Source organism: Suncus etruscus, chromosome 10, assembly GCF_024139225.1.
Source record: "Suncus etruscus isolate mSunEtr1 chromosome 10, mSunEtr1.pri.cur, whole genome shotgun sequence".
NCBI lineage: Eukaryota > Metazoa > Chordata > Mammalia > Eulipotyphla > Soricidae > Suncus > Suncus etruscus.
Genome location: NC_064857.1, coordinates 64,253,781 through 64,268,987, shown reverse-complemented (window position 1 = coordinate 64,268,987; position 15,207 = coordinate 64,253,781). Strand labels below are relative to the sequence as shown.

The window sequence follows — 15,207 nt, the reverse complement described above, 5'->3', positions numbered from 1 at the left end:
CCCAATAGAGATATCTCATATTCTTTATAAATCAGAATCAGAGCCTAGAACAGTTTAAGGTGTAGTTGAAGTCTATATGAACTTAGAAGTTGCAGTGAAAGCAGCTCTGAGGGTTATGGTGGCCTTTCCAATTATAAATAAGGGAGATTCTTACTCTATTAGGCATTTGTTGAATCATTTGGCCTATAAAACAGAAGTCTCAGTCTCAATTTCTTCATGTGTATATTAACACAATATCATTTACTGTGATTACTCAAAGCTTTAGTGTTTCTGCTGGCCTCTCTTCTTTATTCCTCAAAACAGCCTGTGGTAAATTTATATGGCTGTCAGTGAAAGTAGTTGACCAGCAAGCAATAATCAGTACATTTTCATTAGTCATTGTTTTCCTTGGGATTATGAATTTCTCTTCTGATTTTCTTACTTTGGTGCTGAGCTAGTTCTGTAGATTTAATAAGTTTTAGCTATTTTCCATAATGGTCTTATTCCAGAGCACAAAGCTAACTTTGAACATCCCTTCAGTATTAAATATTTAATGATGTTTGAATACAGATTTTTAAGGTTGGTTTAAATCATTGTGTAAATACACGAGCATAACTCATAAAGTTTTAGGCTAACACGAGATACTGAGAAAAATAAGAAATTCAACCTGATACAAGCAAAATAAAGTTATATAGGAGGGTGTTTTTGTGTGTGTGTGTGTGTGTGTGTGTGTGTGTGTGTGTGTGTGTGTGTGTGTGTAAAAGAGAAAATAATGCATTTCTATTTATTTCCCCAGAGGGAGAAACTTTTTCTGCTAATTACTAGTTAATGACCATAAAGTGCATTGAAAATATTCAAGTGCTGTATATAGCCCTTGCTTTATCAAGCCTTTATGACTCCTTCAATCACTCTATGATCATTTAGCAACATCTGAAAACTCGATGCTAATTGTTTCTCTTAGTCTTTTGCTTTGCAGGGTGACTACTGCTATTTGAAAAGAAAAAAAAATCATTCACCTGCTTTGAATAATCTTATCTCCATGCCATGCCCTCTGGTTGTCATATTTAACTTGGGCTCAAATATCCTTTTAACTACTAAATGTTTTCTCTTTCATTCAAGTGCCTGATGCAAATAAAGCCTGTTCATCAATTCTTCAATCTCATTTCAAATTAAATATTATCTTCGTGCTGTCAAGCGTTTTAGTTTTTTTTTAAATCCCAATTTACTTTTCTGGTGTTGAATCTTTTGCATTCTGGCCAGTGGCCACATTTCCTACCTCCGTTCTCTCCACAGGCAGGGGTTCAATTCTCCTGTGTATAAATTGGCAACATTATATGTGCATCTCTCTGCAGACTACTACAATTGTCTAAACTTAAAGAGATATCTTCGCTTCTGCTTAGAATCACATCCAGGGATGGGAAGACATCAAATATGTGTCTATATCAGTTGATCCTCCACTTTGATAATATTATACAAACTGTGGCTAGGTTGTCATTCATTTCTTTTCACAGATAAAGGTTCCCATTAGCCACCATGATTTATGCTGACCTTCTAACACTCTTTCAGAGTTATGGTCCCTCGGTATTTGGTTCTATGTCAGAATTGAGCAGTGATCAATTCATCACTTGGCAGAGCAAATGGGAAGGAAGAAAAGTGAAAATTGTGTTATAGGGATACAGATCAGTGACTGTTACTGAGGTGTGTCTCTTTAGAATCTATCTGTAAAACACAGCATATATTAAACTAAATAATGATTGATAATGAGTTCATATCTTGGTCTGGGATTGCACTATCAGTTAACATTATTGTTGTTCCATGATCACTGAATTTTGACTGTTTTACTTAATCCATCATTATTGCCACAGGACTTTGTTCTGTTTTGTGGACACATTTAATAAGGACTTATTCTTTGCTCTGTGCTCAAAGATCAGGGGACCATATGGGGATTCCAGGAATCAAACTCAGGTTAGCAGAGAGCAAGACAAGCTTAGATGCTTACTCACTAGACTATTTAATATGTCCCTAGAATTTATCTTTATTAATTAATATTTGTAAATATATACATTCATACATTTTTATCATTTTAATGTACTTTGTAAATACTATTCTTTTTGTAGTTAATCTATAGATAATTAAATGCCCAAAAATGCATACGTACAAAATATATTTAACAGATTTCACACATGTATTGATGCTATATCAAATTACACTTATCATTATTCAAGTATTTGACCTACAGCATGGTAAATTTTGTGTTTGAAGTGGGAAAGTTTGACCACATATTAGTCTTCTTACTAGAGATCTAAAATCACAGCTTAGTTCTTAGCTCTAAAAAGAGCATCTCTCAATCCTTTACAGTAAGTGACCTCTTATATTCTCTCCTTTCACAGAACTAGAAAATAATCTCATATCCATATAGACTCCAAAGTCATCAAGAGACTGTACTAATAATAAATAATATATATATATTTGTATATGCCATTTTATATTTCATATTGCAATTGTTAGACATGTGAATAATTTATTAACGCTACACAAATGCTTTCATAAGGAAAAAGGGAATGAGATATATACTTAATTTCAAGAACTGACTTGGTTATGAGTATTTTTCTCAAACTCTATAATATTCATGTCAGTTCATATGAAAGATGGATTTTAAGATACTTCACATTTCCTTCAATGATTTTTTTTTAAGAAAATCATTTCTAAATGGGTTAGTCCCAGCATTTTTTGCTAAGTAAACATTCTATGTAATTTCAAGCAACAATTCAACTATGTGGCTAGACACAAGGTATTTTTAATCATCGCATTTTAATATTCATCTTCCCTGAATGTTAACATCATATATAGTTATTTGCATTGTAAATATTCTGGACTAGATATGTATATTTCTCGTGTGTGTTTTAGTCCCATCACTTCAAATAGTGGGCTATGTTGTTTGCCTTTCCCTGTATCTCTGCTCTCTTCCCTTTACTTTGACTCAGTTTGGGAAAGAGTCAGTGTTCTCAAGGTCACATTTGAGCAATGGTGATGATTTGAATGCTTTTGATGTTTTGAATGGTTTTCTTTTTTTTTTTTTTTTTTTTTTTTTTTTTTGGTTTTTGGGCCACACCCGTTTGACGCTCAGGGGTTACTCCTGGCTATGTGCTCAGAAATCGCCCCTGGCTTGGGGGGACCATATGGGACACCGGGGGATCGAACCGCAGTCCGTTCCTTGGTAGCGCTTACAAGGCAGACACCTTATCTCTAGCGCCACCTTCCCGGCCCCTTTGAATGGTTTTCAATCTTGTGAATGGTGATAGGTCTAGTGGGTTTGTGGCTTCCTCCATGGTATTCAAATTGATCTTTTCCACAAAGCCATTTGGAAGATAGTATTATACTCTATTGTATTAGATATGTTAGCTAGTTGTTGTTGTTGTTGTTTGTAAAATTTGGAATGCTTCACGAATTTGCATGTCATCCTTGCTCAGGAGCCATGCTAATCTTCTCTGTATCATTCCAATTTTAGTATATGTTCTGCCTAAGCGAGCACTGTTAGCTAGTTTTTATGGAAGGTATTCAATTGGTTGATGCTGGCGAATAAAGTTCCACTAAAATCCAAGTCCGTGAGGAACTAGAATTTGATGGTAAAAGATTCATGTTAACCACAGAGTCCTATGGAGTGGCTCCATCATTTTGCTTAGGGTTGCTGAGAGTGTGTGTGTGTGTGTGTGTGTGTGTGTGTGTGTGTGTGTGTGTGTGTGTGTGTGTGACTGTGTGACTGTGTGACTGTGTGTGTGTGACTGTGTGTTTGAGTGTGTGTGTGACTGTGTGTGTATGTTTCTTGGTGAAACTATTTTAACATGGGACAGAACAAATGCTGTAAATCAAGAGCTATAGAATTTCAGGAAGTTTAGTTTCCTGTTTCTTTTATGAGACTGTTACAAGGCTAAAATAGAAATCATTTAATCACATTTAATCTTATTATTTGAATATTTTATTAATAATTTTTAATTTGACCAAAGTGGTTTACAAATGATTCACAGTTACATTCATATTTGATCTTTTTGCAGACTTAAATTTTATTTATTATTTGGATATTATTTTAATTTTTATTTTGAGACATTCTGTTTTTATTAAATTCATTCCAAAGGTTACTCAAGCTAGGTGTTTATTGTTTTAAAATTTACTAAGAGTACCAAATCACTCTTTTTTTGACCACACCCTGCTATGCTCAGGGGTTATTTCTGTCTGGCTCTGCTCTATGGATATCAGGGATAAAATACAGATCTGCTGCATGCAAGGTAAATGCCCTACCTACTATTCTATTGCTCTGGATCCCAAATGTGCAATATTAAATGAATACTAGAGATTTAGTTATCATAGGGTCAACAATACACTTATGAAATTCTTAATTCTGAGAAAATTTTTGCTATAATTTTACCATTACTATAATCTCAAGATATTAAATAAAGTATTTCTGTTTTTTTGCCTTTTAAGGATATATTAACATGGATTAAATGAGATTATTCATTTTTAGTCTTTCACTGATTATAAAATGTTCAATAATTTTCATTCGCATCACCAGTGCTTGGGGCCTAGTCTTTAATAGTTTGAGATTTTAATGAATATGAGGATTGCAATTTAAATATGAATCTTTTATATTCCTTTAAGGTCACTGTAAACTTAATTCTTCTACTCCAGATGTACCTAATAAAAACATAATTATCTCTGAATTCTTTCTTTACAAGGCAGTGAGAATGAACGGTCTGTATTCTAATGTCTCTATAGTTAGACTCTCTAACCCTGTGAGGAAAAAAATAAAATGATTTCAGGAATATGTGGGAGGGATTCTTGGAACACCCAATAGTTTAATGTTAAAAATGTTGTAACAGAAAGAAAAATATATTTGTAAATTGGAGAATAAAGAAATCCCAAAGGAGTAGCTTAATTTTAATTATATTAACATGAGGAAATTTGTCAGTTTTGCTGATTAAAGAAAGGAAACTCTAATAGTGCATGAGGCCTTTAGGCCATGCTTATAGAGTGGTGGGTGAAGGGAACAGTGTCAGGATGGACTCAGGGTCTCATATATACTAGTGAGGAGCAATTTCCTACTGGAAGCCAGATCCTCGTTCTATTTTTTATAAAACAATAATTTTATAAAAATTTTTACATAGCTAAATGACTTCAATCAAGTGTGTGGCAATCAGACTTGAGAATAAAGGAGTCACAATTAAAGATGATTCTGGTCTAAATAATAAAGAAAAGGCAAACTGGTCATCAGTAGCTTGTTGGCAAAATAAAGAATGAGGGATTTTTATACTTAAATTTTATTTGTATGTTATTTTTTAAAATGTGATTTGCTTGTTTTGGCTACACTTGTCTCTGTGCTCAGAGATCAGAGATCACACCTGATGATACTTGGAAGACCCTTTATGGGGTCTTGGATCCAAGAAGGATCTGCTGTGTTCAAGGCAAGCACCTTTTTATGTATGTATTTACATACACAACATGAATGTATGTATGTATTATTTAGTTATTGTTTGGGGGCTACACGTAGAAATATTCAGGCATTACTCCTGACTCTACACTCATTAATTACTCTTGATGGGCTGGGATGCTGGGGCTCTGATCTGGGTCAGCTGCTCCAGCCCCAGGGAAGCATCTTCTTGACCCTTGGATTATCTCTCTAGGTTTTAAAAATGTTATTATTAATGCAGGTATTTGTGGGGTATTATAAAATGAATTTAATATCATAAAGTGATCCAGTAGTTCTATGGTAAGTAAATAATAGTTCCCCAAAGGTATCCCAAATCCCCAAACCCTGTGAATGTGCTTCTAGGTTTCACCTCCAAGGCAGCAGATGGGATTAAAAGGGCTCAGTTGTTGACCTTAAACGAGGAAGTTTATTCCATATCATGCCCTGGATTCCCATAAAAACGAGCATCTCAAGAGACCTGCTTTAAGGAAGTGGCTTCCACTGGTGTGTCAGGGCTTTGACAATGCAAGTGGGAGCTTTAAGCTTTGGGGGCAGAGAGACATATTTTATCTTTATTAATTGCTGGAAAGAATTTGAGTGTAGTTTGATGCAAACATTGTCAGGTTTCTATAAAATATATGTCCATCTAACATTTTGATTTTATTAATAGAAGGTGAAAACTTCTATCTGAAACATACACAGGAGAATTACTAGTTTGCCAAATTTGTGAAAATTATCCTTCCACTTGCTTCTATTCTTCCTCTAGTAATTTTTCCTCATATATTCCCTATCTCATCCTAGACAGTCTTCACTGATTTCCTTGCTCTGCTATATTTCACTTAACACATTCATTTAAATGAAATGAAATGGTCACCTGTCCTTGTCCTTAAATGGCACCTCATCCAAAGGATTTAAACACCTCCAAGTAGCATATCAGAAAGGTTAACAGCAAATGAAATGCTGCATTTCAATGTTACATTGAACTTCATTAAAATTTAGTATTTGATATTGGTCATTTGAACACCATAGGTTCAGTTCAATCATTCGATTCTGCCCTTGTAGTTTGGTTAATAATTCAGAAACTTCGTCTCAAATGTTCCTTGTCAGCATCTTTAACTATCATGCTAATAACACATCACCACTGGAATATCCAAAAAGAGAACCCTGGGTAAAGGCAGGGCTTTTCCATCAAGATAAATTTGTGTCCTTTAACCTGGCTTGCTGAGTGAATAGTGTTTCCTTCTATAACCATCTCTTCCTCAGTAAAAAGACTTTGATGCTCATACTACGTAGTAAGCAAAGCTGTCATGTGCAGTAATAATTCACATCATTTATACCAAAAGTGAAATATAGAACATTTAAAATGGAAAATAAACACAATACATCATCTTACTGCTAGAGATAACTACACTCATCTTTCAGTTTGTATATTTTCCATCCATAATTACAAAGATCATTTTGTGTACATAGATTTTCAGTTTATTTGTCCAACATAAAATATATTTCCTCTTCATTAATTAATCTTGCAAATTAAAATGTGAATTGCAGACAGATAGGTATGGCACAATTCATTCAATCATTTCTCTGTTATTCAATTTGCAGGTACCAAACTTACACTGTTGTATACATTGTTGTATACAATGATACATCTAAATTCTTATATTTCCAGGAGCCAGAGAGACTATACAGTAGGTAGGTACTTGTCTTTGTGCAACTGACCTGGATTCAAATCACAGTACCTCATATTGTTCTCATGAGCACCTTCAGGAATGATCTTGAGCACAGAACCAGAAGTAAACCCTGAGAACCCTCAGGTATGATGCAAAGGAAAAAAAAAAAAGAAAAATTAATCATTCTAAAGCCATAAAGTTTAAATATGTTTACTAGTTAATTAGACATAGAATTCATGGCTATTTAGCTTTAGGGGATGTGTCCCTAGTTGCACTTCTATATTCATTTTGGGACTGGTTTGGAGCCACATTGGTTGATATTCAGAGGCACTGGTTCAGAACTCAATAGTGATTCTTGGGAACCAAACATGGTGGCATGAACTGAGTTGAGCTAATTCACAAGCAAGACAGAATCTTACTTCACAATTGCTCCTTCACAATTTCTCCTGTTTCCACAACTCTTTCCTTTCATATTATTATTTTTTGATCCTGACAATTTGATAGATGAAGAAATGCATTTTGTTACTTTGATTTACTTTACTTTGGTCCTTGGTAAAATTTTGTGTTTTTTAGTATTTGATTTATATTAAATAATTGATACTACTGCACTTCTCTGCACAGTTGTCACAAATTTTGTGGCATACATTTTGTAAAATAAAAATATACCACAGCTAATTGTGTAAAGCTTGTTAAGAATTATGGTGGTTTTATTTAAAAACTAAAAAAAAATATGTTATAAAATATGACAATATCTTTTTTTAAATTTAGGAAAGTGATTAATGATCACTATTATAAGCCTTCTTGATACTATCTACTTATATAACACAGCTTTCTGCACTAATACATGTTGTTCTTTGTAGTATGTTTCTAATTTTCACAAAACTCTATTGCCATATAGCAAAATATGAACCATGACAATGTTTACACATGCCACAGGATTAAATTATATGCTTTTTCTTTTAAATAATAAAAAAATATTAGGGTGGTGCAAGCGGTAAGGCATCTGCCTTGCCCAAGCTATCCTAGGATGAACTGCAGTGCAATCCACCGTCATCCCATATGGTCCCTCAAGCCAGGAGAGATTTCTGAGCGCATAGCCAGGACTAACCCCAGAGCATCATCGAGTGTAGCCTAACCTCCCCACCCCAAAAAAAAGAAAGAAAAATTACAACTTCCCAGAAGCTAGCTTAGCTGAAAATGATAGTGGCTGCTTGATAAAGAATAAATTATATGAATAAATTGCAGTTAGATATTAATAAAGATACATCATCTTGGGAACATATTTATAACTTTTCCAAAAGTAACTACGGACTTTGTAACTGGATGAGCTCTGTAATTGAAATGTGTTACTTTTGTGACAAATCCTTGTCTATATATATATATATATATATATATCTTCATGATCCAATCACATAGAAAAGAGCTTGGGTCCTGTGTGAATGAGAAAAACATGGGAAATCTACTTTGTTTGCATGGTCAGAGATTTTTTTTTGTTTAATCAGTGACATTTAGATTGAGAACAAATAATAAATTGTAAAAGCATTAAACTCAGTCCCTCGATATTTAGTACCAGTTAAAACAGAAAATATCTTTGCCAGAGATGTAAAGAGATGAATTGGAAGATATAAAGTCACAACAAATCCATGGGTATTTTTATAATAGTTGCAGTAAGAACCATAAATGTTGTTCCACAGAAGCCAATGTAACAGAAAGGGTTATGGCTTGTATCTGGTCTTCCTACACTTTTTCCATTTATAATCAATTTTACCCAAAATGTTTAATATAGTTTTTATATAGTTTTATATATACAGGAATATAAAATGGGTACATAAATAAAATATTTATTAATAATAACAGATTTATTTTAATGCAGTTTATGTGACTCTACGTTCAGTTTCATGGCCTTACACTTAATTGCATTTTTCATTTTAAGAATCTTGGACTTATATGAATTTGATAAAGATCTGCTTTGGCCATGCCATCTTGAGTTAAATTGGTAAAAATAAGTGGATATATCATGTATTTTGTGTTAGTTCAATTGAAAATGATGAGACATGAGTAATATTCTATATAAAATGTTATTTTTTTAAATTACCATTAATTTGCATTTATAACTTCATTGTCACTCTAGCTAGTTTGGGAACAAAAGGACATCACATATAGTCTTTCTCATAATACATACTTGTATTTCACTGGAAGTATACTAAATTCATGGGAAAGGGGTGTGGCTCCTAATAAATGATAGAATGCATGAATATAGATTGATATAGTAACACTGTTTTGTCTAATTTTTGAGACATGTCACAAAATATTTTTGTCAGGAGAGGACATTCAGTATTGCTCTCAGAAAAGGATGAAAAAATAGCCACATGTTCACAAGAGAAATCCAAACAGAGAAAAATCAAGTATAGTGCCCTTGGACCAGAGGCCTCAAGATTATACAAACTTTGAGAATTAGTAAACAAATGAAGAGCCATACAATTATTTAGAACAGGAAGTTTAGAAAATAAAATGACAAGATATGAAAAATGAACACAGCACTGTCAGATTGTTCCATCTGAGATCTCCTTAGATGTTGAAGCGATTAAACAGATCAAGATTGAAACTAAGAAAAACTTATTATATTTTATAGAAAACTTAATGATATAAATCTAAGAACCAAGAATATAAAATAGCTCAAAAATATAAAAATGAGAACCACAATTGCTTAATTGGTTGAGCACAAGCTGTGTATGCAGGAAACCAAGTTTAATTCCTATAGAAAATATTCCTTGAAATGGAAGGACAGAGTCCTTCCAAGAACAATTCCTGAGCATGGAGTTTTGATTAACCCATGAAGATGAACAGGTTAGTCCCCCCCCAATAAAAAATGCCACAAATTGAAAGATTTATTTTTTACCTCTACTAAGACACAGAGTTCTCAAATAGGGGTCAATGATGTAGGTTATCAGTGGAATGCCTTCAGTTTTAATGTATAAGAACCTGGGTTTGATCACTGGCACAAAAACAAACTAAAAGAAAAAAAGATTTCTTTTTCTTAAATATAACCCAAAGCTTCTGAGTGTAAAGGAAAGAAATATTAAATTAGACTCAGAATTTGTCAAAGAGTTAAAAACTTTTAAAGACATTATTAAGATAAAAAAATGCTAGAGACTGGGAGAAAATAATTTTAATTTGTATCTCATAGAGATGGAGAGTACAACTCAATAGAAGTCAAGTAGTTTTGTTAAAATTGCCAAAGATATGTGAATAAACATGTTACAAAAATTACATAAATGACCAGTCAACACTCACCACTTACGAGTTACTGGGAAAAATAAAAATTAATATCATATGGAGATATCACCTTATACACACACATACACACACTGAGTTAAAATTAGCAACCTATTATGGTAAGAATGTGAAAACATAGAAAAATTTATTGCTGATGACTTCCTGAAATAGTATAATCAATTTTGGAAAAGAGCTCTGATGAGATTTAAACAGTTAACAAGATCATGAACATATGACTTAGCATTTTTTCCAAGCATAGACTAACAGGCAATGAAAAATTGTTCATACAAAGGGTTGATTATAACAATTTTTATATACTTTCTCCACATTAAAATACATGTAAAATGAAGTTCACTTATGTCAGACTGTAAATAAATAAAGCAGTGTATAATATGTACATGTAGTGGAATCATACTAGAATATAGAAAGAATGAAGCATTGTGAGGCCAGTGTGATAGCACAGTGGGGAGATGGTTTGTTTTGCATGTGGCCAACTCAGGTTCAGTCTCTGGTATCCCATATGGTCCCCAAGTCTTTCAGGAGTGAGTTCTGAATACAGAGCCAAGAGTAACCACTGAGCACTTCCTCACCATACCTAACCTAAAAACAACACAAACTAAATAACAGCAACATAAGAATGAAGCACTGGTATGAGAGAAACTTCCCATACCATCATGTCAAGGGAAATAATTAAGTCAGTAAGGATTGTGTGTGTTTGTGTGTGTGTTGTTTATCTATCTTGATTCTGTTAATCTGTTCATAAGATATATTCATAAGACTAATAGAAAAAATTTATTAGAGAACAAATGCATATGTGTAAGATGACACACAGCTTTTAACCCCAAATGGCACTCCCCTCTCTTATTCTTTACCCTAAACCTCTTCCTTTGATTTGTAAATGCCTACCTGAATCTTACTCCACCTGCCCACCTTGGTTGAATCTTGTACTGGGTTTAATAAAGAAAGATTAGTGCTGGCGTTTGTTTCAGGCAGCGAAAGCATGAGTCTAAAAGCCACTGACTCCAGGATTCTTCCCTGACTGGCTTGGTTTATTAACCATTCACTGCTACCCTGCTTCTTCATCTTCATGGGGGTCAGAAATATGACATGTGGCGTGATCTCACAATTCTGGGAATTTATTTTACACATATAGATGATGGAGAAAAAAAATATATCCAAACAATAGACTGTGATGATACCTGCATAACCATATACATTCACTAATACATTGAATCATACTTTTAAGTGGGTTGGATTTAATGTCATGTAAATGGCATTGCACTAAATCTGTTTTTTTAAGGAAGTTTATTAGATGAGTAGGAGACCAGTGTTGGGCTGGAAAACTAATGGTGCAGCTTTTAGCATATAATTGTTCATCATTCAAGATCCACTTGGGAAGATGGGAATCTGCTCGGAATTTCAAACAGGGAGAATGTGCTTTGTTCCAAAGGCAACAGCAAAGCTTGCAGAAAGTTTCCCAACTAGTGGTCCTGCAGGTAAAAATGTGGTTGATGCTGAGAATATCTGAAGGCAACTGAGGGCAGGTTAAGCAACTGCAGAGATGTGACAAAACAGCAAAACTCCCTCTTCTCATATTCTCATGTTTCTCTTCTGGAGCCCAACAAATAGGCAGGTCACCATAAAGGGTCTCAGGCAACTTAGCTGACAAGTTTCATTGATAAGTTGTCAAGCCTGCAATGTTGAGCAGAATTCAGAAAGGCGAGCTTGCAACTAAGAGGAAGATCACCTGGATATGTGCAAATTTCAGGAAAAAATGTTCAATAACACATCAAGTGGAAGCTGAGAAGTAGACTCTAAAGAAAAGAAAGACTTAGGAGGGGCCGGGCGGTGGCGCTAAAGGTAAGGTGCCTGCCTTGCCTGCGCTAGCCTTGGACGGACCGCGGTTCGATCCCCCGGTGTCCCATATGGTCCCCCAAGCCAGGAGCAACTTCTGAGCACATAGCCAGGAGTAACCCCTGAGCGTTACCGGGTGTGGCCCAAAAACCAAAAACCAAAAAAAAAAAAAAAAAAAGAAAGACTTAGGAGGAAAATCAGAAACCAGGAACAATTTGCAGAAAGACAGAAGGAAGTAAAGATGGCCCATGACTGAGAGTTCCACAGAGAAAACTTAAGAAGTGGATTTGATCTCCTGCCTAAGGGGGCAAATTACTAAGTGCAATTATAACAGGACTAAGCACAATTTTAGGATAATTAAGCAAGGTCAGGGTAGATTCCAAAACAGATGGTAGTAAGTGATACTAATACCAGCTTTAGAAGTAAGTTTGGCTAAAGAGATGCTATTGAAATTTCCTCTTTCATAGTGCACTAGAGTTCATGGTGATTTTATTGGTGAATAATAATGTCTGGGCTTATTTGGAGATTCTGACCTACTAGTCACTGAAATCATATTTCCCCTGCATAAACACTTATTTGAATCTCATTAGCAGAAATGAGTTTGATCAAGTTATTTCTATTTTGCACAGAAAAACTGAGACACAGCACAATGAAAAACATTAGAGTTTAAGTATTTTTTCCCACAAATTATTTTTTTAATATTATCTTTATTTAAACACCGTGATTACAGACATGATTGTAGTTGGGTTTCAGTATCAAAAAGAACTCCCCCTCCATCAGTGCAACCTTCCCATCACCAATGCCTCCTTCTCCTTCTTCCCCACCCCCAACTGTATTCTAGACAGACTTTCTACATCCCTCACTCACTGACATTGTTATGATAGTTCTCAGTGTAGTTATTTCTCTAAATGCACTTATCATTCTTTGTGATGAACTTTATATTTTGAGCAGGTCCTTCTGGCCCTCATTTCTGGGGATTATTTCAATGTCTTTTATTTTTTTTTAAAGCCTTAGATGAGAAAGACTATTATGTGTCTCTCTCCCTCTGACATTTCACTCAGCATAATAGATTCCATGTATATCCACATATAGGAAAATTTCATGACTTGATCTCTCCTGATGACTGTTTATTATTCCATTGTGTATATGTACACACTTCTTTAACCATTCATCCATTAAAGAGCATCTTGGTTGTTTCCAGAGTCTGGCTATTGTAAATAGCGCTGCAATGGATATAGGTGTGAGGAAGGGATTTTTGCATTGTGTTTTGAGTTCCTAGAGTATATCCCTAGGAGTGGTATAGCTGCATCAATTGAATATTTTTTTGAGGAATCTCCATATTGTTTTCCATAAGGGCTGGACTAGACTGCATTCCCACCAGGAGTGAATGAGAGTTCCTTTCTCCCCACATCTCCGCCAGCACTGATTATTCTTGTTCTTTGTGATGCGTGCCAGTCTCTGTGGCATGAAATGGTACCTCATTGATGTTTTGATTTGTATCTCCCTGATGTTTAGTGATGTGGAGTATTTTTTCATGTGCCTTTTGTCCATTTGTATTTCTTCTTTGAGAAATTGTCTGTTCATTTTTTCTCCTTATTTTTGATGGGGTTAGTTCTTTTTTTTTTCAGTTCTGTAAGTATTTTATATATCTTTGATATTAGCCTCCTATCTGATGGGTATTTGGTGAATAGCTTTTCCCATTCTGTCCCCACAAATTCCTAATGGAGAAGAAAATGGTTTGAGTGCAAGTATTGATCTGGGGTAGGGGAACATTTTTGTCTGTTTTAAAATATGTCATTTCTTTGATGGGACAGTTTGCATTTGGTTATCTTTGCTGTGTTCTTTGTTATTTGATTGGGTGGCCAGAGTGGGAGCTAGTGATAAGATGGTGTTAGAAGATGACAATTTTCTGCTTCGGGACTCTAATTTGAGTCACATCTAGGCTTCATCTTAATCTCTAACCCTCTTTTCCCACATTTAAGAAAAAAATTGCTCTAAGTAGCATAATCACTCACAGAAGCAAAGCCTGCTCTGCATACATATCTCCCCTTTTCTTCTCTTTCACACATATCTCTGATCTCTGCATGCGTTATCTGTTTCTTTTTTTTTTTTTTTTTCTATGCCTTCATTTGTTTAATCTGTTCTTGCCTTTAAAAGTTTTAACCCTTCTTTCTCATGAAATACACTGGCAATAAGCAAAGCATATGGGGATGATGGTGAGTTTCCTGTGAAAAAAGCATGCTGATTTTCTGAAATGGCTCATGTCTCCTGACATGCATCTTATAGGCTCAGGTACTATTTCATTATAAATTTTGCATCTGTAGCTAACACGACATGGAGTATTTAAGTGGAAGACATGAGCAGAGTATCAAGGACAAGGCATTTAGACGGACATCTATAGCTTTATCTGTAACCTCCAAAACTAAGCATGAAATATGATTTTCAACTTGTATGGATTTCTAGGAAGTAAGGAAAATAAAATTTATATTAAGAATAATTGGCTCTTGAATAGAGAATGTTGAAAACACAATCTTCTAAATGAACTTTTTTTAATATTTCCCTCCCTCAGAAAATTTTGTCCTTTCAAGAGTCATAGTTTTCACTTAATTAGAACAATTTAATTTACTCTAAGTGATTGGATGAGAACTGCATATTGATTATGTGGGTGATATTCTTATCTTATTATAGGTGATGGTAGTATAGAGAGACACAATAGGCAGTAGTAGTATTTTGCTTTTCATCTCAATATACTAATACCATATTACATAATTCATTTGAAACAGAATTCTCAGAGTTTATTTCTTTATGAGTGCAGGCTAAGAGTATTCCCTGAGCATCTCTGGATCTGAACAACCCTGCCCCCACCCCAAAATACACCCAAAAATATACAAATTAAGCAGAAATTTCTAAACTAGTGAAGATGTTGCTCTAGAGTGATTTGGAAGAAGAAAAATAATAGGACTCTAA

The 15,207-nt window shown here is 34.5% G+C and overlaps 1 non-coding gene across 1 annotated transcript; it reads right to left on the bottom strand.

The window, feature by feature from the left end:
* Nucleotides 1-3,404: 3,404 nt before the first annotated feature.
* On the bottom strand, nucleotides 3,405-3,511 carry LOC126021585 (U6 spliceosomal RNA). The gene has a single exon (XR_007500089.1). It is a non-coding gene; the product is annotated as a U6 spliceosomal RNA (small nuclear RNA).
* Between the last annotated feature and the right edge of the window lie 11,696 nt (nucleotides 3,512-15,207).